The 27,042-nt window shown below is 40.9% G+C and overlaps 1 protein-coding gene across 1 annotated transcript in view; it reads left to right on the top strand.

The window, feature by feature from the left end:
- The first annotated feature begins 17,034 nt into the window (after positions 1–17,034).
- LOC131236031 (disease resistance protein RPM1-like) overlaps positions 17,035–27,042 on the top strand; it is a 39,565-nt gene continuing 29,557 nt past the window's right edge. The window contains exon 1 of the mRNA XM_058233117.1: positions 17,035–17,094. The gene's annotated coding sequence lies outside the window, so the exon portion shown is untranslated. The remainder of the gene's footprint in view (positions 17,095–27,042) is intronic.

Raw genomic sequence — 27,042 nt, 5'->3', positions numbered from 1 at the left:
AAAAGAATTGATTAACAATCTAAGAAAATCAAATATAATTAAAGTAAAAATATCATGATTAGTCTAAGGAAGCAACTTCTTCCTCTGTCAAGTAGGGTCACGTGTCCCTTAAGTCCTTTTCGGCTCGACCACATATTCCCGTTCTTGAGCCACCGGCTCACCCTCATTCACATTTATACGATTTTTTCATTAATAAAAATAATAAGCTGGCTAGGCCTAGTGAGAATTCCCGACATGGTTCTTTACATTAAATTATAATAGGTACCAATAATCATTCACAATATAATTTTAAAAAAGAAATGCAAATGTAATGCATCAATGCATTAAGTGAGAATCCGTCCACTTGCTTGAGTTGAAAACCCATCAACCCACATCTGCCCCTTGGCAGGCTTCTACCATCTGGTAGGCATAAGCAAGGCCCGCATATACTCCTTGAGTAGGCTTCCACTAGTATAGTGGGCTTCTTGTAACGATTCTACCAGGATATACCATCCAGGAAGGTCCCCCAAGAATCCAGCATGTGTTATGCATGCAATTAATAGATGCACCATGTAATCATAAATCATGTATTGCATATACTATTTATCACATTTGAATCAACATAGTTTAACACCTTAATCAAATCATATCATTATTAATATAGAAATCACATAGTCCTTTAGATCAACTAAGAGTACATGTTAATTAAATTAAGATAATAATACAACACATCAAACAATCCATCTATTTTAATTTGATGGATGGGAAACACATCGGGATCACTCACCTTGATGTGGTGAAGATGATTCCATGAACTAACGGTTTGAATTAAATTAGGACTTCATAAAATTCAATAAATAAGAATTTTCTTTAAATTTTACGATTACACATAATGAATAAAATGTATGATTTATTATTTATTCAGATCAATATTGCCCTTCCAATGGTCAGATCTGTCTAGAATTTAAGATTTTAATTTATTTTAGTCTTAAGGAACGAATGAATGGTGATGATTTAATCACACATTTCAAAATATGTCATATAATTCTCTGTGTCAAATTGTATCTTGTGCAAAAAATTATTCTTCCATTTTTTTCCATTAAGTTAAGGAAGAAAACTTATAGATATATGACTAGTACGGTCCATTAAGGTGTCGAATTAATCTGATTCTTAAAAAATATTATATAATTAATTCTTATAACACCCATGAATAGTATGGATTATATTGATCTTTGTCCATCATAAAAAAAAAATCACATTATACATATTAGCCTTAAAGCCCTACGCATACCTTAAAATCTCACATTCTATACTTTAGCAAGTCACGCGCACACCTTTTTATATGAATTAATTAAACCTACATAATGGATGTTTGATTGATCCAATCCATCCAATGTGTAAATCAGGTCAAATTAACTATTGTATAAAGAAAAATAAATAAATAAACTAAAAATACTAACATGAATAAACAATTTTCAAAATCCTCCTTCCTACTTTCCTTTTCATGGTTTTTTTTTTTTTTTTTTACGAAGTTTTTATTGGTTCTTTTAATTTTGATAGAACTCTTGCTCTCTCACGTTCCCTTCTTAAGAAAGAATGTTAGTTGGGAAACTACGAGATACAGAAAAATTTGAATAAAGAGAGATAAGAGAAAGGATGATGAGATCGGTGGATCTCTTTCCACTCAAAATTTAAAATATAAAATTTTAAATTTTTAAATTTTTTTAACAAAATTTGGGAGCGTTACATGGATAGTCTAATTGATTGATCTCAACTATCTATGCAGTCTAGAAAACATTTCGTAAACCTCAATGCCAAGTTCGCACTGATATGATCATTTGTGCAATTCAATCAAACATGAGACCATAGGTGTTAGGGAGGACTTGTCTTTGGTTTTCGTGTCCAATTAGGGAAGTGTAGGTGCACCAGAGTTGTGCTCGACTCAATTCAATTTCATTGAACATTGGTTCCCCTACATTGACATGGACCGTTTAAGACTGAATTTTAGAATTCAATCACTCTCTAAATCACCCATTGTAACAACAATAGGCAATTTGTAGAAGGATGGGAGTTAGTCTTTCCTAATGGATTCTTTTTGCCTTGTATCTTAAGGATTTTTCTTTCAACATAATTGCGACCTTAGTTCAACAACAAAAATTAAAGAGAAAGAGGATAAAAGTTAAACAGAATTCTTTTATTAATGATTTTTATAGTATTGACACTCATGATCAGCCCGAGGGATGACAATTTGTTCGTTGCCCAATTTAAATTGAGCTTCATAGCGAGATAGTCGTAATGTACAGAAATATCGTCTATTCATCGCTCAATTGAAAACTAGACCTTATGGTGAGATACTGATTGAGGGCGGATCTTCGAAAATCTGTTCATTACTTCTTTAGAGCGAGTTCTATGACAATATGACCAGTGAGGTAACAACATATTCGTGGTCTTGTGGCAAGAATCAAATACGTCCCAAGTCAGTTGTGATTTGACTATCTGTTCATTGTATGGGGTGGACCAAACTTCCTGGCAAGAAAGCCAGTTAAATCACCTAGCATATTGAAAGAAAGCTCTGTTGCCTTCCATTCAAAATTAAGCGATCTTCCTTACGATCCATCAATATCCTATTGATGAAAGATTGGGAGATAAACTATGGATTAAAAAGGATAAGTGTCCAGGATGGACCGACAATGTAGAGATGAATTTGATTAAAATGGTGTGTGAGGCCTAATCGATTGCTACTTTTATAGATTTCTAAGAGATAGTGGGTGTATATAAGTTTTCGAATCATGAAATATTTGAATGATTGGTTATGCCAATATCATCAATTCTCTACCTAAGCGTATCACATTGCATACAATCATTTTCTATAAAAAGTGTTTTGTTTATCTAGATAATTATACATCGGCTGGAGTCCTCATGTCACTAGATTCTTATATGGAAAAATTATTAGAGTCCTCGTGTTATTCAGCTTTGTCATCCATAAAGGGTTGATTTTGGCGGAACTCTGACATTTAATATTATATAAAGTTTTGTTTTAACATGATTATGGTATTTAATGTTTATATAGAGACTTTTTTTTAATAAGGCTCTTTTTTTTTTTTTTTGCAAATAAATGTTTTTGACAGGACTTTTGAATTTAATGCTCCCCCACATCTTTAACATCTTCATTTGAAGTTCATCTGCACCATGTGGCATGGGTGCTACATGGCACCTTATAAACCGCTTGATCTAGTTGCGTTGGCCAAGTGTAAACATTGGTCTCAATATGCAAGTAGGATTTTGCTTATTATTAAGTGCATAGTGCCAACATGGATGATGTCTCATTGATCCACGTAGTTGTGCCAAACACCACTGCAAACAATAACAATCAAATCCATCCTTGATTTGGGCTCATTTTCTATAACCATCCTTTTTCAAAGCCAAAGATAAGATGGCTATGGTTGTCCAACAAAAGTGATTCTTTATAATTAAAAGTAATCCATGATGGGTGCTAACAAATGAATGGGTCAGATTGTTGAACGGACCTGTTTTGTGTAAATAGTTTTGACCTCCGTATTAAAGGCATTGATCAAATGGTTACCATTTTTTAGATTGGTGTGATGTTGGCATGGTAGCCCGTGAAATGTGCGATTGACCTGATGATCAGTCTGGATTAATAAATCGTACCATCTATGCATCCAAATGCAACCAGAAGCATTATAGCTTATGGTACTTAGAGCGGACTGGATCATTCCCTTGGGAGCTACCCCAGGCCTTTCAAGTTGGAATGATTCAATGAAGGGAATGACATCATGGTGATTAAGCAACGTAAGATTACATCCGCCATCCATCTAAGAATGCTCGGAACCCATCTGACCAAGATTTAAATCGCCTGAATCAACAAAACACTGACCTCAATGGTTCACAAATGAAAGAGGGATCAAGAAGAGGAAAGGGAACTCAAAGACATTTAAAGAGGAAGAAGAATCGTTGAACGACGGCTCCAAATCACTAACGACGAACGGTCCTTACTCACAACACTACCAATCGAAAATAAAAATAAAAATAAAAATTGGATGCATGACTTTTTTGCAGCATGGAGGGTGTTGCTTCTCCTGACATGGATGGGAGTTCATCTCAATGAGATCTACCTTATCCATTAGGTCTGCTATCATGTGTTAGTACTTAGTCCAAAACGTTAGACAAATTCAACACTCAGGTGGGCTATACCATGGAAATCAGTTGTGGTGTGTATGTGCCATCCAATCGAATAATGCGATGACCAATATCAAGATAAATGGATCCTCCCATAAATCAGAGCTTCCCAAGATTTATGTGGGCCAAGCCATGTAAATTTAGATGTTTTAGGAATGATTTTACACCATTCTCTTTGGTGTGGCCTACCCAAGTCTTTGATTTGACTGATTTATTGAACATACTGTGAAGATCATGTGATTTTTCAGCTGATTGATGGGATAGATCTTAGTACAGGTAACACTTACAGTATGCCTAGGCAAGTAAGGCTAGCACGGTGCTTATGAAAAACCATACAATAAATTGATAATTATGAAGAGTGGGTACCTTGGTTTTTTCTTTATTTTGTATGTCCAAGAAGATCAAGATAAAGAAGAAGAAGAAGATGATGTTGCACCGCAAAATAGCAGCTGCCGAAGCAATTTAGTGCAAGCGTATGAACAAGACTTTTCTTAATAGAGGCAGATGGACTATACTTTATAAGAGTGATGGCAGGTGTACACGATCAAATTAGATGGACCGTGGCTTTATGGTACACGTGTACAAGATCAGATCCATTCATCAGCTATGGCATGATTCCTGTACATTTTGGAAAACCATGTCCCCCACATGTAACCCTTACCAAACGTGGACGTTTCCTAAGCCTCTTTTTCACCAAGTATTTCATACTTTTGTCCCACCCGATGAGCAGGGGATCGGATTAGCTGTTACCCGGGTAACAGATTAGAGGGTGTTACCCCAGCCGTGTGTGGCCACATTAATGTATTTTTTTTTTTTTTATATCGATGCCGTCCATTTGTTTTTTCATCTAATCAGTTGATGGTGCGATCCCAAAACTTTAGAAGATCTAAATCTCAGGTCGGCCATACCACTAGAAAAAGTGCCGAATGATCATTAAAACTTTTTACGGGCCACAAAAGTCTTGGTTCAAGCTGATATTAGTATTTTCTCTTCATTCAGGTCTTCTCAACATTATCAACAGGTTGGATGGGAAATAAAAATGCTGATATTAGTATTTTCCATTCATCCGGGTCTTCTTGTCATTATCAAGAGGTTGGATGGGAAATAAAAATTAGAAAATCTTATAATGGGACTTTGAAATTTTTAATGGTGAGGCACTCAACCAACACTTTTTCTTGTTGTGTGGTTCACTTGAGATTTGGATCTGCTTAATTTTTAGTACCATGTCCTAAAATGATCTGGAGAAACCAATGGACAGTGTGGATATATAAAAATCATCAAGGTAGGCCCCATGGTAAGGGTTACACCTAATCTGCACCCATGAGCAGATCTGTCTAATTCTTGGGCCAACCTAATTAATGGCCCAGATTTGAATCTCTCACGTGTGCAATGTTAGCAGCCAGCAAGTGTGATAAGAAACAGTCTTCCATGGAAGTTTCATAAGAGTGCTACACTGCTAATTCATGGTAGTGAATGGATAACCCTGGGTGCGATGCCCAACTCACGGGTACCATGGCCTGACGCTTGGGCTAGCATTCAATCAAGTCTCCATTGGAATGTTTGGGATCAGGGATGCGTGTGCCATTTCTGCACGTGTAAACGCTTGAATTTGGCTAATGGAGATTAGGTGGCTGCAAATATTAAATAACATTTCTCCCATTCAAAACAAGGGAGTCTCTTTATTAAATTTGTTAAATGGTCAGCATCTTCATTACAGCTGTATGCTTTTGTCGGCTTTCTACTAACCAAGGTAGGATTCTTCCAATCCGTGGGTTTTGTTTTGACAGAAATGATTTGTTTTGAGAGAAACGATCCAAGTATCGTAATGCTCCATAAGGTATACAGCTCCTTGTTGCATTGGGACATTTAGACAACCCAAACACTTGATCTAACCTGTAAGTTAAGTCAAACATAGATTTTATGGTCTACCATCCCAACATCGTAATAATCTAACAATTGTACCAATCTGATCTTTAGCCTTTATTTTGGATAGTCCAGATCATTTATACAAAAATAGGTCCAATTGACATTTTGACCAATTCCATTATAGATGAGGGAAGGAAAAAAAAAAAAAAACACTACCTCTTTTTGACCCTACCATGATGCTTATGCAGAATCCATTCCGACTACTATACACATCACCCCATTTTATAATCAGGGCCTTAAAATCAAGCTCATTGGTGATTCAGGTGGTGGTGTTTTAGAGATGGGTGGTGTAGGAATAGGGCCTAAGTAGTGTGTGTAGTGTGTGTTGGAAATAGTGTAGTGTGTGTTGAAAATAGTTCCAAGAGATGAGACTTACCTAGAAATCTGTGCACACCATCCCTAGGTGGGCCACATGATCATGATCAAGGGCTTAGAAAATGAAATGCACCCAACTTACGATCTACACATCGGATGGACGCACAAGACGCGTCGTTGGAACCGCGGCGATGATGCGGTCACAATGACATAGGTCTCAACTCGATCCGAGTCGGGTTTTCATGACTGGGCTCACGGATGACCGCAAACACTATCCAAGGGTCACGGGTCGTCGAGATTCGACCGGTAGGACCGCGGGATTAAGATGGACGGAATGCATACTCACACACACACACATGCACACATGCGAACTCGGGTCGGGTTTCACAGGTGGACAGGTTGGATGACACCTACATGCCACAGCTCCATCACATTATTGTAATAAAGAAAATAGATAAATGAACAATGTGGATAAAACAAATAGGTGGACAACGTGGTCCACTTGAGTTTTGGATATGTCTTATTTTTTAGCTAATGGCTTGAAATGATATGGATAAAAAAAAATACATAAATTTGGGGACCACAAAGCATTGCCCGGTAGCCACCTCACTACTGGCAGGGTCAGTAGGCAATCCTGTACCGATATTGCCTGCCAAAGCCTTCCTAGGAAGTTCCTGCACTAGGATGATATGTGGGGCCCATCATAATGTTGGTGAGGAATCCACCCTATCCATCTGTTCCACGAGCTCATTATAGGACATGCGACCAAAATCGAGAAAGTTTTAAAACTCAATTAGCCATACCAGAGGAAAAAGTCGGGATTCGGTGACCAAATGTTGAAACATTTCTATATCTGCAAAAGTTCCGTATTAGGATAAGGTTTTTGTGTTTTCACTTCACTCCAATGGTGATGACCTTATAAACGGTTTGGATGGCATGCAAACACCAAGTTAGAGGTTTCAACGGTAAGCATTTCTTTTCCCAATTTCCTCCCTCGTGTGGCCCACTTGAGTTTTGGATCTGCTTCATTTTTTGTTTTATTTCCTAAAATGATATCTCCAAACAGATGAACGGGGTGGATTTCTCATCAATATCATGGTGGGCCCCACCAACCACCTAAGCACAAGAAGGAAATTGGCGTCCAGCAATCTGCATAAAGTTGCATGGGCAAAGGCCGGATCTACTTCAAACGTTGTTGGAGCCTACTTTGATGTTTGTGACAAATTTATAGTGTCCATCCATTTTTCCAAATCAGTTTATGACATGGGACAAATAATTAGACAGATTTAAAACTCAAGTGAGCTGCATGACTGGAAGAAGTGGGTACAAAAATGCCTACTGTTGAAAACTCCCTTGGCTCCACCGTAATGTTTATATGAAATCCATACTGTTCACATGCTCATTACTACTGAGATGAGCTGAAAACACAAATATATTTGCCTGATCCAATTTTTTTCTCGCCTACAAATATTTCAATAATGAATGTTAAATCTCACTGTATCTGGTTGTGTGGTCAGTTCCGTTTTGGATATGTCTCAATTTATTTTTTTTTCGTTCCATGTCTTATAGTGATATAGGAAACGAGATGGATTTCAGGCTAACATTAAGGCTGGAAATAAGTTCCCACGAAAAATATTCTGGGCGGAACTACAATGGGCTTGTAGGTGTTGACAAAACTGATTTTCCAGAGTAGCTTGCTTTTTAACAAAACAGCAGAAATGCCCATTCAACTAGGAAAGAAGGACCGGGTGTTGTCACCTGTGGGGTGGGCCAACGGAGAGTTGGATTGGAATGAATTTTGGCTATTGAGGAAAGCGTTGTTAGACGTACCTGATGAATGGATTGGATTATATACACGCACCAATATAAGACTTGTAGATTGCAGTTACCTTAACCTATAAGCACTAGGAGTAGATCCGTCCTCTTTAAAATAAGGAGAATTTGACCGGACGTCCGCCCTTGATTCTTAATAGGCGGCTAGCGACGTGGATATGAAACCTAATCCAATTATTAGACTAGACAGCTGAGAGAGACTTCACGCTTAATTGTTACAGGGCTCATGATGATGCTTATAGAATATCATGTCCAACCATTAGATTTCACACTAAAGATTAGGCTTAAGGCCCAAAAATCTAGCCTATCCGCTTTCCAGGTGGTGCACACAAAGCAAACAATTTGAAGGGTGAGTGTTGCCTGTATGCTGTTTCCAATCATACAAACTACCTGAATCACCAATGAGCTTGATTTTGAGGCCCTGATTCTAAAATGGGGGGATGTGTATAATGGTCGGAGTGGATTTCACATAAGCATCCTGGCAGGGTCCAAAAGAGCCACAACCTGTGCTGAAACTCATTGCTACCATGCCGGCCGTTAAAAAAAATAATAATTCTAACAGGTAGTTTTATTTTATTTTTTTTCTCCCTCCAATCTATAATGGAATTGGTCAAAATGTCAATAGGACCTATTTTTGTATAAATGATCTGGACTATCCAAATTAAAGGCTAAAGATCAGATTCGTACAATTGTTACATTATTACGATGTTTGGGATGGTAGACCATAAAATCTGTGTTCAATCGACTTAATTCACAGGTTAGATCAAGCGTTTGGGCTGTCTAAAAGTCCCAATGCAGAAAGGAGCTGTATACCTTATGGTGCATTATGATACTAGGAATATCATTTTTGTCAAAACAAAACCCACGGATTGACAGAATTCAACCTTGGTTAGTAGAAAGCTGACAAAAGCATATAGCCGTAATGAAAATGCTGACCATTTAACAAATTTAATAAAGAGATTCACTAGTTTTCAATGTGAGAATTGTTATTTAACATTTGCAGCCGCCTAATCTCCATTATCCAAACTCGAGCATTTACACCTGTAGAAATTAATGGCACACATCCGCCTGATCCCAAACATTCCAATGGAGAATTGATTGAATGGTAGCCCAAGCATCAGGCCATGGTACCCGTGAGTTGGGCATCACACCCAGGGCTATCCATTCACTGCCATGAATTAGTAGTGTAGCTCTCTCATGAATGCTCCATGGAACTCTCTATCTCTTGTCACACTTTTTTTTTTTTTTAACACACCACCACACACTTCTGCCATGGTGGGATTTCACCACCTATGGGTACTCAAACCTCAACCAGGTGTTGAAACTCCTAAGTGTCTACCACCGGAGTAAGAGTAAGGACCCTATCTCTTGTCACACTTGCTGACTGCTAATTTTGCGCACATGAGCGATTCAAATCTGGGCCATTAATTAGTTAAGCCCAAGAAGACTGAGATGAATGGAAAATACTAATATCAGCATTTTTATTTCTCATCCAACCTGTTCATAATGTCAAGAAGACCTGGATGAAGGGAAAAATGCTAATATCAGCCGGAACCGAGACTTTCGTGGCCCATAAAAAGTTTTAATGGTCATCCATCACTTTTTCTAGTGGTATGGTCCACCTGAGATTTGGATCTGCTAAAGTTTTGGGATCGCACCATAAGCTGAGATGCAAAAACAGATGGATGGTATCAATAATACAAAATATATATATATATATATATATATATATATATATATATATATATATATATATAAGGTGGCCATAGACGGCTGGGGTAACACCCTTTAATCTGTTTCCAGGGTAACAGCCAATCCGCTCCCCTGCTCATCAGCAAGGACAAAAGTATAAAATACATGGTGAAAATGGTGAAAAAGAGGAGGAAACTTGCACATTTGGTAAGGGTTACATGGGGGCCGTGGTTGTTTTATCAAATTCATTGATCAGATGGCCTCATCATGGACCCCCCCCCCACCCCCCCTCCCGAAAAAAAAAATAAAAATTCTCTTTATTTGATCAACTGTAACATTTCCATTGTTGTAGATGGTTAAGAGAAATTCATCAGCAGTCCAATTTCAATGGATAAAAGGAAAAATATTCAATGGCTGGGATCTTTCAATTTGAGAGAGTTTTTGAGCATGGTTTATCTATGACCGGCCATCAGATGTATGGCTTGGATAAATCGACCATTGGCCCCACATGAACCGATTAAGTACAAAACAAATGAAACCTTGTTTTCCTGCCTAAATTAAAAGCATGCCTATAATGTGTTGACCTCACCGGCCTAAGGAATCATGCCATAGCTGATGAATGGATCTGATCTTGTACACGTTTACCAAAAAGCCACGGTCCATCCAATTTGATCGTGTACACCTGCCATCACTCTTATAAAGTATAGACCATCTGCCTCTATTAAGAAAAGTCTTGTCCATACGCTTGCACTAAATTTCTTCGGCAGCTGCTATTTTGCGGTGTAACATCATCATCTTCTTCTTCTTCCTTATCTTCTTCTTCTTTATCTTATTCTTCTTGGCCATACAGAAATAAAGAAAAATCAAAGGTACACACTCTTCATAATTATCAATTTATTGTATGGTTTTTCATATGTACCGTGCTAGCCTTACTTGCCTAGGCATACTGTAAGTGTTACCTGTGCTAAGATCTATCCCATCAATCAGCTGAAAAATCACATGATCTTCACAGTATATCCTATTAATCAGTCAAATCAAAGACTTGGGTAGGCCCACCAAAGAGAATGGTGTAAAATCATTCCTAAAACCTCTAAATTTACTTGGCTTGGCCCACATAAATCTTGGAAAGCTCTGATTTCTGGGAGGATCCATATATCTTGATATTGTTCATCGCATTATTGAATTGGATGGCACATACACAACACAACTGATTTCCATGGTATAGCCCACCTGAGTGTTGAATTTGTCTAGCTTTTTAGACTGAGTACTAACACATGATAGCAGACCTAATGGACAGGTTTGATCTCGTTGACATGAACTCCTATCCATGTCAGGAGAAGCAACACCTTCCATGTCTGCACAAATTAAAGTCATGCAACCAAAGTTATTTATTTATTTATTTGTTCGATTAGTAGTGTTGTGAGTAGGGACTGTTCATCGTTAGTGATTTGGGGCCGTTCATAGTTTCTTCTTCCTTCCTCTTTAAATGTCTTTGATGATTTCCCTTTCCTCTTCTTCCCTCTTTCATTTGTGAACCATTTAGGTCAGTGTTTTGTTGATTCAGGCGATGGTTTCCCAGCAGTCTTATATGTATTTGCTGATGTAGTCTTGCGTTGCTTAATCACCATGATATCATTCCCTTCATTGAATCATGCCAACTTGAAAGGCCTGGGGTAGCTCCCAAAGGAATGATCCAGTCCACTCGAAGTACCATAAGCTATAATGCTTCTGGTTGCATTTGGATACTTGGATGGGCAAATTTATTAATCCAGGCTGATCATTAGGTCAATCGTACATTTCACGGGCTACCATGCCAACATCACACCAATCTGACAAATGGTAACCATTTGATCAATGCCTTTAATATTGAGGTGAAACTATTTGCCCGAAACAGTTCCGTTCAACAATCTGACCCATTCATTTGTTAGCACCCATCATGGCTTACTTATAATTATAAAGAATTACTGATAATTATAATTGCCATCTTATCTATGGCTTGGAAAAAGGATGGTTAAAGAAAATGAGCCCAAATTAAGGATAGATTGGATTGTCATTGTTTGAACTGGTGTTTAGCACGACTACGTGGATCAATGAGACAGCACCATACGTTGGCATTGTGAACTTAATAATGAGCAAAATCTTACTTACACATCGAGACTAATGTTTTCACTTGGCCCAACGCAACTAGATCAAACTGTTTATATCGTGCCATGTAGCAGCCATTCCATATATGGTGCAATGAACTTCAAAGGAAGAAGTTTTTTTTTCTTTCTTTTTCAAAAGAAGGCCATATGGTGGCCCTGTATCTATTTAAACAAAAGAGAATTTACAATTCGGGGAGGCCCAGAGAAAAATGAGCGGGCCCGCCTATCACGAAGGGCTGAACAGAAAGAAACAAGCGAGCCAACAAATTGAAGAAGAAACAAAAAGCTACGAGAAACGAATCGCCCCCAAGCCAACTCTGTCCAGAACCAACTCCCCACGAGTTATGCGGGGGAGATCCGCGGACGATTGGAACAATCTATGGTGCTGATTTAAGCTACCCCATCGGGCCAGGCTATCCGCTGCTGCATTCGATTGCCTTGGGATATGCTTCATAGAAATTGATAAAGCTCCCCGATAATAATCGAACTAGTTTTTCCAGTAGAATACGGTCCAAGGGACAACCCCTCTATTAGAGAATAGATCCACGACGGCTAAGGAATCGCTCTCCACTTCAATGTTAGAATAGCCATAATCCTTGCAATGCTTCAAACCATCAACTACTGCCTTAACTTCCGCCAAGAAAATAGACCCCACCCCGTAGAAATTTGCCCTTCTCATTTCTACCGACTCCCCCACTTCCCGACAGACCCGGGTTACCTCTGGAAGAGTCATCAACATTCAACTTAACCTACCCCCTAGGAGGGCAAGTCCATTTCACCACTAACCAACCTAGGAATGCCGAGGTCCACTAGCACGTCGCAATCACTCTAGGATTTACACGTCGGGAGGGGAAAAGTATTGTTTAGGCGAGAGAGCCAAGACTGTACTTGGTTGATGGAGTGGTGAATCCTGATCTGACGGTTGTCAAAACGCTGCTTGTTCCTCACTATCCAGATCTCCTAAAGGATGATGGCTGGAGTGATCCCTCTAAGCATACCCAGAGGGGACGATTCCTTCGCTATAGTCCACCACTGCAAGACTCTGCCTCCCACTGTTTGGTTGGGGAGAAAATCAACAGAGAGAGTGGCCGAGAAATAAGACCACAGAGCAGAAGCGATCTCGCTGTCAATAAAGAGATGGTCGAGGGATTCCTCCTTACGGCTATTGTCCGTGTAGCAAACACAGGAGGAAGCCAGATGAATGCCCTTCTTCTTCACACTAATCTCAACTGGGACAGCCTTGTAAAGGATTTTTCAAGAGAAGATAGCAATTTTGGGAGGGAGATGGGGATGCCACGTCCATCTAGCCCACGCTCGCTGCTGACGATGGGATCTGATGACGTCCCAGGTTGATTTGGTAGAAAAACGGCCCGACATTTCCTTAGTCCAGATGAGGTGATCGCCCCCCTGACTAAGCGACAGACCTTCCGAAATGATGTGGATGCAAACTGAATCTGGCAGGGAAGCAGGGAAAGGGACATGATGGAGCAGTCTCGTTGAGCCAATGACCTGATTTATCTTCAGATTCTGGGGATAAGGAGAAAGGTTGTCTTGCAGGAAGCCTTTTAGAGGGCCCAGCCCCATCCAGTCCATTTCCCAGAAATTGCTATTTCCATTACCCAGCAACAGACAACAATTGGCAGTAAAAAGGTTGGTGAGTTCCCGCACCTGAGACCAGGCCGGGGAGCCAGAATGGTGCTGCGTTGCCAGACCCCATGGCAGCATTACCTCATATTTAGTTCTCATGAATTTGGCCCATAAACTGCTCTGGTGGTCAACGAAGATAGTCCAGGCCCTCTTTAACTTCAGGGCTGAAGAGACGTCTCTAACTCCTTTGATGCCCAGCCCTCCTTCTTTAGAGGGCCCACTATAGTCTTCCAACTCACCCAATGTAGGTTCTTCTTCCCTTCGAACCATCCCCAAAAGAAGTCAGCAAACCCTTTCTCGAGGGAAGATAATGTCTGCTTCGGGATGTCGACCGCCGCAAGGGAGTGAATCGGAATGCTCAAGAGGACATGTTTGATTAGCACAATCCTGGCAGCTTGATTGAGGAATCGCGCTTTCCACCCGGCGATACGGGCTAAAATTTTCTCAACTAACGGCTGGAAGGTGGAAGCTTGGATACGTCCTTTGGATAGAGGGACTCCGAGGTAGAGAAACAGCGGGGAAGATCTCAAAAAACTAGACTCCCTTTCAAGACGATGAATCCTGTTAGTAGCCATCTTTGAGGAAACTATGAAGGAACTTTTGGCAGGATTGATTTTGAGCACCGAAGCTTCCATGAAGGAGTGAAGGAATCCCTTGAGAATCCTAACGGAGGAAGTAGACTTGTTAGAGAAAATCATTGTGTCATCAGCATATAGCAGGTGAGAAATCTTCAAACAACAGCGGTTCGTCTTATAGGGCAGCCCAGGGCTGGAAAGGAATAGAAGGAAGAAGTTAATGATGCATGAGAGCATTAAATGCTATAGTTATGTTAAAAATATTTCTTTGCAAAAGTATTATAGGTAAAAACTGGACTAACCTGACAACTGGAATAAGAAGGAAACAACGAGGCGAACAACTCAGATTACACTTCCCTAACCGCACATGAAAACCAAATAGATTTATTTGCTAACACCTGCACATGCGTTCTCATGTTTAATCGAATTGTGCAGACAATCGTATCAGTGTGAACTTTGTATGGTGGTTTAGGACATGTTTTCTGGACTACATGGTTGAGATCAATCGATTGAACTTCTCCAAATTTAACACATGCAACTAGGAGAGCAGTGCAGCATTTCTCACAGAAAACATTGGGTTCAAAGAGTAGCTTGCATGGAATCAAATAGACTTTAAAGCTCATGCATGTGGATATTCTCAACATTAAAGCATCTGTCTTCCCTTGGAAGAAACAAAAAAGAAAGAACCCATGCAGCTGTGCCATGTTACTTTGCACTTGTTTTTTATTTTATTTTTAGTTTTTTATATTTTTTAATGAAATCTTCCTCCCAATAATTGGAATTTCGTTCTCTTCATTCACCCGTGTTAGAATATCAAGATATTCGCATGTTGGCCTATAAAATCTACGTTGGACCTAATTTACAGCCTAGGTCATGCATTTGGGCGTTTCAAGTGTCTGAGCGTCACTGGGGGCCTATAACATACACCTGATCCCTAACTTCGAAGACGGCATTGAATGAACGCCACGACTTGCACAGGACCCCCAACCTCGGTTATCCATTCCCTGCCATGAATCAGTGTAATCTGTCATGAATTGCAATATAGCTGTGTTTTTCCTGTCTACATGTAGTCTGCTAATATTGCATACGTGGGAGATTCAAATCTGGGCCATTAACCACATAAACCCAAGAATCAGACTTGCCTGCACATCAACAGGATAATAGTACGTGAGAAATGCACAGTAGAAAAGAGACAGATTTCAGGGAGCTTCCTGTTTAGTACCTAAGGCGTACATGTGGGGCCGTGGTTGGTTTATCCAATCCATTAATTTATCTAATGGTCCCATCGTGAATGAACCATGTCCAAAAAGTTCTTCATTTGGTCAATTATAAATTTACCGTTGTTGGCATATAAATACATGATTAAGAAGACATGCACCGGCAGTCCAAATTCAATAGAGAAAAGGAAAATGATTCGATGGTTACAATCTTCCAATCTGAGAGAGGTTTTGAGCATGGTTCATCCATGATTGGGCCATCAAATATATGGCTTGGATAAATCAACCAGTGGCCCCACATGAGCTGTTTAGGTACCAAACAAGGAGGGTCCGACTCCATGGCTCAGTGGTAGACGGACCCTGTTTCAACACTGAGAGTGCCCATGTGGTGACGATGTATGTGGTGTGAGATTGTGTAATTTTTTTTTTAATTTTTTCTTTTTAAAGTGCCAACCGAGAAACTTCCATGTTCTGAGTGAACAAGAAGACACAGGCTGTAGTAAATAGTAATAACAAAATATAAAGAAATAATTGTGCCTAATATTTTGATTTCACCGGTTTAAATTTTGTTCTACGACATACAGTCATCATGTCATAGCTAATTAATGGATCTGATCATGTACACGTGTGCCATAAAGTCAGGGTCTACCTCATGGAAGCGGATTGGCTGGTGTACCACACACTACCGATCTGGCTGGTGTGGGTACGTGTCGTGCGAAGACGAGCTGTGCCTTCCTCGAGCTGAGAGCTGTACGAACGGTTCGTAGGAGATCAAAGCTACATGCCCAAAAATGATGTATTTATCATATTTAGACCGTCCATCCGTTTTGCGAGATCATTATATTCACACCGTACATTTATTTTGTATTATCATTTCAGAGCATGACCCCAAAAATGATTTATATCCAAATCTTAAGTGGACCACACCATATGTAGAGTGGGGATAATGATTCTCTGTTAAAACAGTTGTACGGCCGAGCATAATGTTTATTTTCCATCCAAACTGTTTATAAGGTCGGACATATATACCTAGACGAAGATGAGAAACAAATATCAGATCCAAAACTTGTGTGACCCTAGGAGGGGTTCAATAGTAGACGTTCAATCTCCTACTACTTTTTATGTGGTTCATTTGATCTTTTGGATATGTCTTATTTTTTTACCTCGAGCCTTAAGGTAATCTAGCCAAACGGAATGACAGTTGGGATATAAGACATACCTTATAATGGAACCCACATAGCTTGCTGACGTCTGCACACGCTCAATGGGTGATGTGTGGTACACCAGCCAATTCGCTTCCCCATCTCATTCCGTGGAGTGCACCTGCCATTATTCAATGAAAATAGCCAAGATACCTTTTTAGTTAAGAAAGTTTTATTCATATGCTTGTCACTGAATTACCGATTCCATCGATTGCATCTGCTATTATTCTGTGAAAGTAGTACATATGCCTTTTTAGTTAAGAAAGTCTTATTCACATGCTTGTCACTGAAATGCTGCAGCAGCTGCTATTATTTGGTGCATTTTCTTCCCCTTCTTCTGAACTGTGGAGAGAGAGACAAAAACGAGGTAAACACTTCTCATTATCACCTATTTATCATATGGTTTTTATTTATGACCATGCTAGCTTCACTTGAGTAGTAACTACATAGGCCGGAGATACATTAGATCTGCCCCCTCTCCATCGGCTGCAGCATCACATTTTCACCATTAATCCTAAAACTCAATCAAATGGAAAAGAAAGCGTTGAGTAGGCCACACCATAAGGAACGTGTGAAATCATTCCTTGGGCTATATTCATTCACATGGGAAAATGATGCAGGATGAATGTGATTAGGTTGATTAGTGTCTTCATCAAAGATAACTACTAATCCACGGAGCGTCTTTGGACTCCTCACAATCATTCCTTGAATCCTTGAGGAAAGAATAAAAAAGATTATAAATAAATTCTAAAAATTTAAAATTTCATTGATAGATAATAAAAACGGATTTACAACCCTTTAAATGGTGATACCAAACCTTACAAAAAATTTCATAATCAAATTCCATCTCAAACTCCCTAAAAATCATATAGTATCTGATTTGACTTGACCACATTATTCTCCTAACTTTTTTAGGCAATTTTCATGTTGGATATAACTCCTGTAGCTCAAAGGATGATGAGTTATAATCAAACTCGATACTATGGAATCTCGTAAATTTTGGCTAAGGGAGCTTTTCCTACCCCAAAATCACGTGTGGTATGCCAAATAACTCATTTCAATTTGTGAGATACTCCTGTTGTAAGGTTCTAACGGTCTGGATCACCTCTACCTCTAAATCTTCTCTGATCTATCCTGAACATGAAAATGTGTGCTACCCACTCTACATCATAAAAGTTCACCGTAAATGGGGATACCTGACTATGAGTCCCACTGATACCCATATCTATCCCATCAAATCCTCCGTCCAACTGCCAAACTACCGTGGCTTTGGTGGATCCCTAACTGTGGGGCCCAATGTGATTTGCGTGACTTACATCCACACCATCCATCCATTTTGAAGCTCACTTTTAGGGATCAATCCAAATATGAAGCGCATATCCAAATCTTAGGTTGACCACACAGCCGGAAAAAAGTTGTTATTGATTACCCACCATTAAAAAATTTCTTGGGGGCTGCTGGAATTTTTATTTGCCATCCATCCAGTTAATAAGGTTACAAAATTTAGAAGAAGGGACCACACAAATATCAGCTTGATCTCAAACTTTTGTCGCCAACAAGAAGTTTTTTACGGTCAGTCACCACCATTTCCAGTGGTGTGGTCCATCTGAGATTTGGATCTGCTTCATTTTTGGTATCATGCTCTGTCAAAGTGGATGCAGGGCAGATACATCAGAGTGGGTCCCACAGTCACAGATCTACCCACCTCAGTTGATCACCGAAGCTGCCCACCCGTAGGAACATGGACTAAAACATCACTCGGTTTGGAAGATCTTAGCCATTTGATATTTCCCATTGAATTGAGATTTATTTGGTAAATAAATGGCTTAAAAAAAAACAAAGCCCGGGAATCACGGGCCCGCCAATTCATTGAAAAAAGAGAGATACAACCTAGAACGGATTCCGGCGGGTGAAAGACACCAAACCTGCAATTTTGGTGTCTTTCACCCACTGGAATCCGTTCTAGGTTGTATCTCTCTTTTTTCAATGAATTGGTGGGCCTGTGATTCTTGGGCTTTTTTTTAATTTAATTTTTATTTATTTTTTTTTATTTTTTTTAAAGGTTTGAGGGTCATCAAGTCATTAAGATTTTCAGGCTATGCCCTGTCTACAACAGGCCTTTCAAATAGGATGGCCTGGATTAACATGCATGAATGTCATGTGTGGAGTAGATGCATTCGTACCTTTAAATTAAAAATGGCAACAGTGCATGAAACTGAAATGCGCCATCTCAGGTGGCCAAAACACACGAAACACTAGTTATTGAACGCCCACAGTTAAAAATTCCTAGGACCCACTGTAATGTTTAATTTCCACCTAACCTGTTGATTAGGTCACAAAGACTTGGATGAAGGAAAAAAGCAAATATCAGTTGACCCGAAACTTGTGCCTCCCAATAACTTTTCAATGGTCGCGGTTCAATCCCTACTGTTTTATGTCGTGTGGTCCACCTGGGATTTGAATATGTATAATGGATGGGTGAATGTAGTGGGTAAAATACACTTGTCATGATGACCGCCTCAGAGCTTTTTCCAGCACAAACTAGCTAGTACCGAACTTGGGATCATTTCAGAATCTGAGTCCGTTACCATAAGCTCTGTGGAGCCCAATGTAATGTTTGTGTTACTTCCACTCCGTTCAGGTCACTACAGGAGGTAGTCTGGATGGAAAAGACCCACCGAATATAATGTTCATGCCATCGTACCCTTTCATAAGTTGATTACCACTGGGCTGCAGGGAAAACACAAATATCAGCCTGATCAAAAACTTACGTGACTCTTAAGAAATTCTCGACGCTTGCATTTTCATCCCCATAATTTTTATTTTTTTTTGTGGGAAGTCCCCATTAAAATAATAATAATAATAATAATAATAATAAATAATAAATAAAAAAATAATAAGAACCATTGATATTACTCATAGGAAGAACAAGATACATGAATACAGCCCTTTCAGTGGGACCAAGGCCAAAAAAGAGGAGGCCCCACCTATCATATCCTTTACAAAGAACCTATTAACAAATTCTAATCGATCCGAGGCCTGCCTTGTCCAAAACTATTCCTCCCTTTACCTGACAAGGGAGGTTGGAGGAGTCTATGAAGAAACAGGATGCTTGCCTGGCACTGCCTTCCTTAGCAAGCCCGTCAACTGGGCCGTTCGCCTCCCTCGGGATCGGGGAGATCCGAAAACAGCCCTTATCAGCCAGCCTACGAATCCTAAGGAACCAGTATCTCCAGCAACAGGCAGGGGAGGAAAACCCATTCAGGCAGCCCACTAGCCAAGCTGAATTTGGTTCAATCAGAACCCTGTTTAGCCCAAGGGAAACACCAAAGGCCATGCCATCGTGCAGAGCTCGCATTTTAGCCACGTTGTTGGAGACGTTGCTGAAGCTAGAGCAGAAAGCGAAAATCAGGTTCCTGAGATTATCCCTACGGATGCCGCTGCCCCCTACTGGGCCTGGGTTGGACAAAGCGGACCCATTAACATTAAGTTTATACTAGCCAATGCTTGGCTTTTTCCATCTCATCAGAGATCACTGCAGGAGAGCAGAACGGGGCACGATGATGAATAGGATCAGGAACATCAGACCGCAGAGCGCACACATGGTGGCCGTGGAATATATTTCTCAACCACCAATTGGCCTTGCGGATGATCGAGAGGGGGGAAATGTGAATGCCATCAAATCTGGCGCTGTTCCTGGCACGCCAGATCTCCCAGATGAAGAATATCGGGGCCAGGCGCAAGGAGGCTAACTGGCCGGGATGAAGAAGGGGCCTCTGCCACCAGCAATTGAGACGGTCCTGAATCGAAGAATGATGGAATAGTAGAGCATGAAAGGAGACTGCAATATGCTTCCAAACATCAATAGCTAGCTCCCCATCTAAGAAGAGATGCTCCAGCGTTTCAGGGAGAGGGCATGGGTTGCGGGCAAAATCACAACATTCGCATTTCAAAGCCAATTGAATCCCTTTGGCTTGGACACGCACGTCAACAGGGATGGCCCCCCAAAGAAGTCTCCACAAGAATGAAGAGATTTAGGGGGAACCTTAGGATGCCACACCCAACTGTCCCAGGCTTTCTTCTGGCCACTGCTTCTACCAACACTCAAAGCTGATTTTGACAAAACCACAACACACAAAACAGAATACTACAAACATAAGAGGTGAATTTTTCTACTCTCAACTGAGAGCTTTCCTGTCCATAATATAAATATTATACAGCAATCTAGTTCCCCAATTTAAGGGTCAGTTACATCAATCTAGATCCCTAATTTAGGGGTCATTTACATCAATCTAGATCCCCAATTTAGGGGTCAGTTACAGCAATTTACAGCAATTGGTCAGTTACAACAATTTACAGCAACAACAATTTACAGCAATCTAGATCCTTTATGTTAGGGGTCATATCGTTGACACCCCCGCTCAAATTGATGCTAGAGAATCAAGGAGCATTAATTTGTTTATGAAGAACTAATGCCGAGCGCGAGGGAGAGGTTTGGTGAGAATATCCGCAATTTGAAGATTTGTAGAAATGTGAGGAAGGGTAATGATGTTGTTTTCAAAAGCTTCACAGATTGAGTGACAATCAACCTCTATATGCTTGGTACGCTCATGAAAAACTGGATTTGCCACAATCTGAATAGCACTCGTGTTATCAGCATGCAGGGGAGTATGGACAGTTTGTGCAAATCCCAATTCAGAGAGCAAGCCACGCAGCTAAGTAATTTCGGAACAGGCCGAGGACATAGCTCGATATTCAGCCTCAGTGAATGATTTGGAAACTCAATCTTGTTTCTTACACTTCCAGGAAATCAGTGCATTACCCAGATATATACACCATCCAGTGGTAGAGCAACGTGTATCAGGGCAGCTAGCCCAATCAGCATCACTATAAGCGACAAGTTGAAGAGGAGAACCCGAAGGAAAAAATAGCCCATGAGTAGTAGAACCAAGAAGATAGCGGATGATGCGTCAAACTACAACCATATGTAAATAACACGGTGAAGTCATGAATTGACTCACAAGATGAACAACGTATGAGATATCCGGCCAAGTAATCGTTAAGTAGACGAGGCTCCCAACTAGTTGCCGATATATATAATGTAGGATCGGGAAGAAGATCACCATCATCTTGGCGAAATTTCACATTAACTTCCATAAGAGTATCAACCGGAACAGAGTCTTGTAAGCCAGCTAAGATAGTAATATCTCTGATGTACTTCTGCTGATTTAGGAAGAGACCTTTGGCACCTTTATGAACTTCAGGCCCTAAGAAATAGGTGAGGGAGCCAAGATCTTTCATGTGAAAGGAGGAACAAAGGGAAGCTTGAAGTTGTTGAATCAATACACTATCACTGCCGGTGATAATAATATCATCCACGTAGACAAGTAAAAGGATGATATCCAAAGATGTCTTGCATAGGAATAAAGAATGATCATACTGGCTTTGCACAAGGGAGAGTTGAAGAAGTGTTTGCCGAAACTTCTCAAACCAAGCACGAGGGGCTTGTTTCAGCCCATACAATGAACGTTTCAAGCGACACACAGCGTTACCACTAATACCCGAGGGAGGGCGCATATAGATTTCTTCTTTAAGATCCCCATAAAGAAAAGCATTTTTGACATCCATCTGGTGGAGAGTCCAATCCTAAGAAGCGGCAATAGTGAGAATTATATGAACAATAGTCATTTTGGCCACCGGGGCAAAGGTTACCGCGTAGTCAATGCTGTCACGCCCCAAACCCGGAAATCGAATTTACAGGAATCCCGATCGCAGAATTCCGGTGCCGACAGCCTCCATAGTACCCCATTCTCGGCTCTTAACGTCCAAACGCCAGATTCCGATCCTGGTATCATACAAGGAGGATTTTTTTTTTAAACATTTAACTGATAATAAGCAAAACCACAAGATTACCCATTTCACAAAGGCAACATCATCATCACATATCCACTAATATAATCATTTGAGTACAATACTGAAAGAGAAATACATAAATCAAAAATCAAGCTCCAGAAGACCGTTGCACGCTCCAAGCTCAACACTGTTACAACCTAACATCACCTGCACGCATCTATCGTGCATAAGCTTATAGAAAGCTTAGAGGGTGGTGTAAGTGTGTGCACAAGGTACGTGTCAAGTATTCAACGCAATGTCGAAATAGGCGCTAGGTCATGAATCATACGTTATCAGAGTAAGCGAAAATACAAGTCCATGAGTCAAATAATATCAGAATACACAATACAGATCAACTATACAAAGGAGGAACAGTACCAGAATACGCGATACAAATCAACTATACAAATGAGGAACAATATCAGAATACGTGATACAAATCAACTATACAAATGAGGAGTTATAAAGAGTCAAATATCAGAGGCCTTATCTAGACCATATAAATGCAGAAACACAGGTAACCCAAAATGTCATATGCCACGAATGTATTGCAATATACGGTGTGAATGGAATGACCATGCTGGAGTGTGAAACCGGGATAATAGTACGTAGTATCACAGGCTACTATGGGGTCCATCACAAGGGACTTCTATCCAAACCAGTCCCATACCTAAATTTGGATAGTCAGACTCAATGTAGTAGACTCCTGATCTCGGGTTAGTCGCGCGCCCAACCGAAATCCTGACCATACGAAGGTATACAATAATTAGTTGCGCACCACCAGCCCGAGTGGATAGGGAATAAATGAATGAATGAGTATGCAACTCCTGCTCAATAACTCTACATATCAGTACTGTTTATCTCTGGGATCATCACCGGGGTCTATCACACTACGCCAGCTTGCCGCCCTTATCCGATCGCACAACTGGATAAGTGAAAGAGACCTCACTATCCGCCTGCCAATATCGGGCCCGGCTCGTCGATAGCGGACCCATTCCTCAAGCTGGTCAAACTTAACCTAAATATTGCCCCCTCACTCAGGCGGGTAAGGTCACACCCCCTCCCAACCGACCACGACATAGTGGGAGACGCGACCTACTGGTATACAGCCCTCATGCGCTCATATATATCCACTTGGTCTTGACGTTGGGGCGTCTCCTGACCACGGAGGTTTATGAATTTTCACCCAGGGACATCTATGACGCCCGTATGCTATAACCAAATATTTTTGGTCTCCCATCTGGCCATCCACGATATGCCTGTGAAGGCTACGGCCTTGATATCGCTAGGGTATATAGTAATCACAACACACAATGCAGGATGCATGAGTCATACAATCCAGTCATGCATCAATCCTGCACATACCATGTACTCATGTGAAATAATCTCTGCCTATCAGGGAGTCTCATAACAACATGTATAATGTCATATGTAATGGTCAACCACATCTCATAACAAACATGCAGATGATGCATATGGGCATGTATTGTGATACTATGCTTCTACACACTCATAATCGATATCAATAACTGACATCGACAATAGGCATCGACAATCGACCTCGACAATGTAGACATTTAACCAACATTACCCCCAAGGAGTGACCCACATAGAGCCAAACATATAGTAGACCCATGGCCTCACAAAGGGCCTGATATATAACACCATGGGCCTCACTTAAGAGCTTAATACATATCACAGTGGGCTTAACATACATCACAATGGGCTCTATCGCTTGGCCCTCAAATGCATCACAATGGGCCTCAACACATAAGCCTTGACAATCGGCCTCGGCAATCAAATCGACCTCAACAAACGAAATCAGCCTCAACAATTGGAATCGATACTCGTAATCGGCCTCGACACTCGGTCTCGACAATCGGAATCAGCGTATACAATCGGCCTCGACAAATCAGAATCGACCTCGATACTTTAGCCTCGACAAATCGGAATCGGCCTCGACAATCAAAATTGGCCTCGATTATCGGAATCGATCGATAATCAGAATTGACAAATCAGTCACGTCAATCGAATAGACAATCGGTCACGACAATTAGAATCAATCGATAACCAAAATCGGCAAATCGGTCACGTCAATCGAAATCAACAATCGGTCATGATAATTGGATCAATCGATAATCAGAATCGGTAAATCGGTCACGTTGATCGGAATTGGCAATCGATCATGACAATTGGAATCAATCGATAATCAGAATTGGCAAATCGGTCACGACAATCGAAATCGACAATCGGAATCAATCAATAATCAAAATCGGTACATCGATCGAAATCGACAATCGGTCATGACAATTAGAATCAATCGATAATCAGAATTGGCAAATCGGTCACGTCAATCGAAATCGACAATCAGAATCAATCTATAATCAGAATCGGTAAATCGGTCATGTCAATCAGAATCGGCAATCGGTCATGACAATCGGAATCAATCGATAATCAGAATCGATAAATCGGTCACGTCGATCGGAATCGACAATCGAAATCAATCGCTAATCAGAATCGGCAAATCGGTCACGACAATCGGAATCGCCCTAACCAGGACCTAAGGACATGTCGCAATGTGGACATCTAACCATCATTGCCCATCAATATGGACATTTAACCAACATCGCTCCCAAGCCCACATTGAGTCAAACATATAATGGACCCATGGCCTCACACAAAGGCCTAATATACATCGCTATGGCTGCATCACACGGGCCAAAAATACATCTTAAAGGGGCCTCATCATGTGGGCCAGAAATATATCACAATAGGACTCGTATACATCAAGTGGGCCGCACCAACGGGTTGCACTAATGGGCCCTCATATATATTACAATGGACCACAACCCATGGGCCCTGAATATATCATACTGGGTCTTATCAAAAGGGCTGAAAATACATCATAATGGGTCTTACCAAATGGGCTAGAAGTGGGCCACGTCCCACGGCCTAATACCACCATAATGGGCCGCATGACATGATCCTAATACCCATCACTATGGGCCGCATCACATGGGCCCAACACACATCACTATGTGCTGCTTCACATGGCCAAAAATACATCACAATGGACTACATCATATGGGTCGCGAATACATCACTGCGGGCCGTACAAATAGACGGCATAGATATACAATACATACATCATGGCGAGCTGCATATACGGGCTTAATCTACAACACCAAGGGCCACGACCCATGGGCCTCAGCATACATCAAGTGGGCCTCATCGATGGGCCATAAATACGTAACAGGTGGGCCTCATCACATGAGCCGCACCAAAAATCATTTCAATAGTTATAGGTGTAACATGTGTATCACCGTACACTATCATTTTATGGGGCACATGGCCACTAATGATGATCAGCACTATCCAAACATTGTCCAGCACCGTCCAGCATAATCTGGACGGTGTGGATGAAATAAATATATCATAGTGGTCCATGAAAGGCTGGATAAAATACATATATTATGGGGGGTCCCACTGTCCTGATCAAGTAGTCGGTGAGGATATACGATGCATGCATCAAGGTGGATCCTAGACAGATGGACAGGGTGTATAAAACACATACATCGAAGAGGGACCCACAACACTTGCTGACATCAATTAGCTATGTAACTGGAGTTGTACACTTTCCAGTCTTATCCCCGCCGTCCAAGGTCTGGACGGTGTGGTTGTAAGACACATATCACAGTGTTCCCCACCGTCCAGATAGACGGTGGGATGAAACACGTACCATGATGGCCCTCCTCAGGTGGGTCCCACGTGGGGCCCACCACATATGATATATATATATAACATCATCTGACATATGATATATATGATATATTATATAATATATTACATCATCTAGAAGCCAGATGAATATATATTATATAATATTAACAATGTCTACAGCTTGCGCACATCCAGCGACCACCATCCATTGGACTGGACAGTGTGGATGCAAGACACGTGCAACATGGTGGGGTCCACAGAATCTGATGTCGTCAATACAATAGCCATCTGGCTGGGCTGATGGCCCACTGGCAGATGAACGGTCTGGATTTAACTCATACAGCATGATCAGACCCCTTTTTTTAAAAAACTTGCTGACGTCATGTGGGTCCCATATAGCTGGACGGTGGTAGATATACAATGCATACGATGGGTGGGCCCACGTCTAGCTTGTTGGACGGTTGGATGCAACCCATCCTCACGTGGGCCACACTGTCCACGTGTGGACAGCGTGGACAAAACATACATCGGTGGGCTCCACAACTTGCTGGCGTAACAGCGTCAACAGCTGCAGCTGCGTACGGTGCACTAGTCGATTCACTTCTAGGCAGGTGGGTCCCACGTGCTGATGCAGCACGCCAAGATGGTGGGCCCCACGTTGGATCAAGCCGCAATTTGTGTTTTCCCATCGTCCAGGGGTGCT

Source organism: Magnolia sinica, unplaced genomic scaffold, assembly GCF_029962835.1.
Source record: "Magnolia sinica isolate HGM2019 unplaced genomic scaffold, MsV1 ctg129, whole genome shotgun sequence".
Taxonomy (NCBI): Eukaryota; Viridiplantae; Streptophyta; class Magnoliopsida; order Magnoliales; family Magnoliaceae; genus Magnolia; species Magnolia sinica.
The sequence above is the reverse complement of the archived record's forward strand: the minus strand, read 5'-3'. Positions and strand labels throughout refer to the sequence as shown.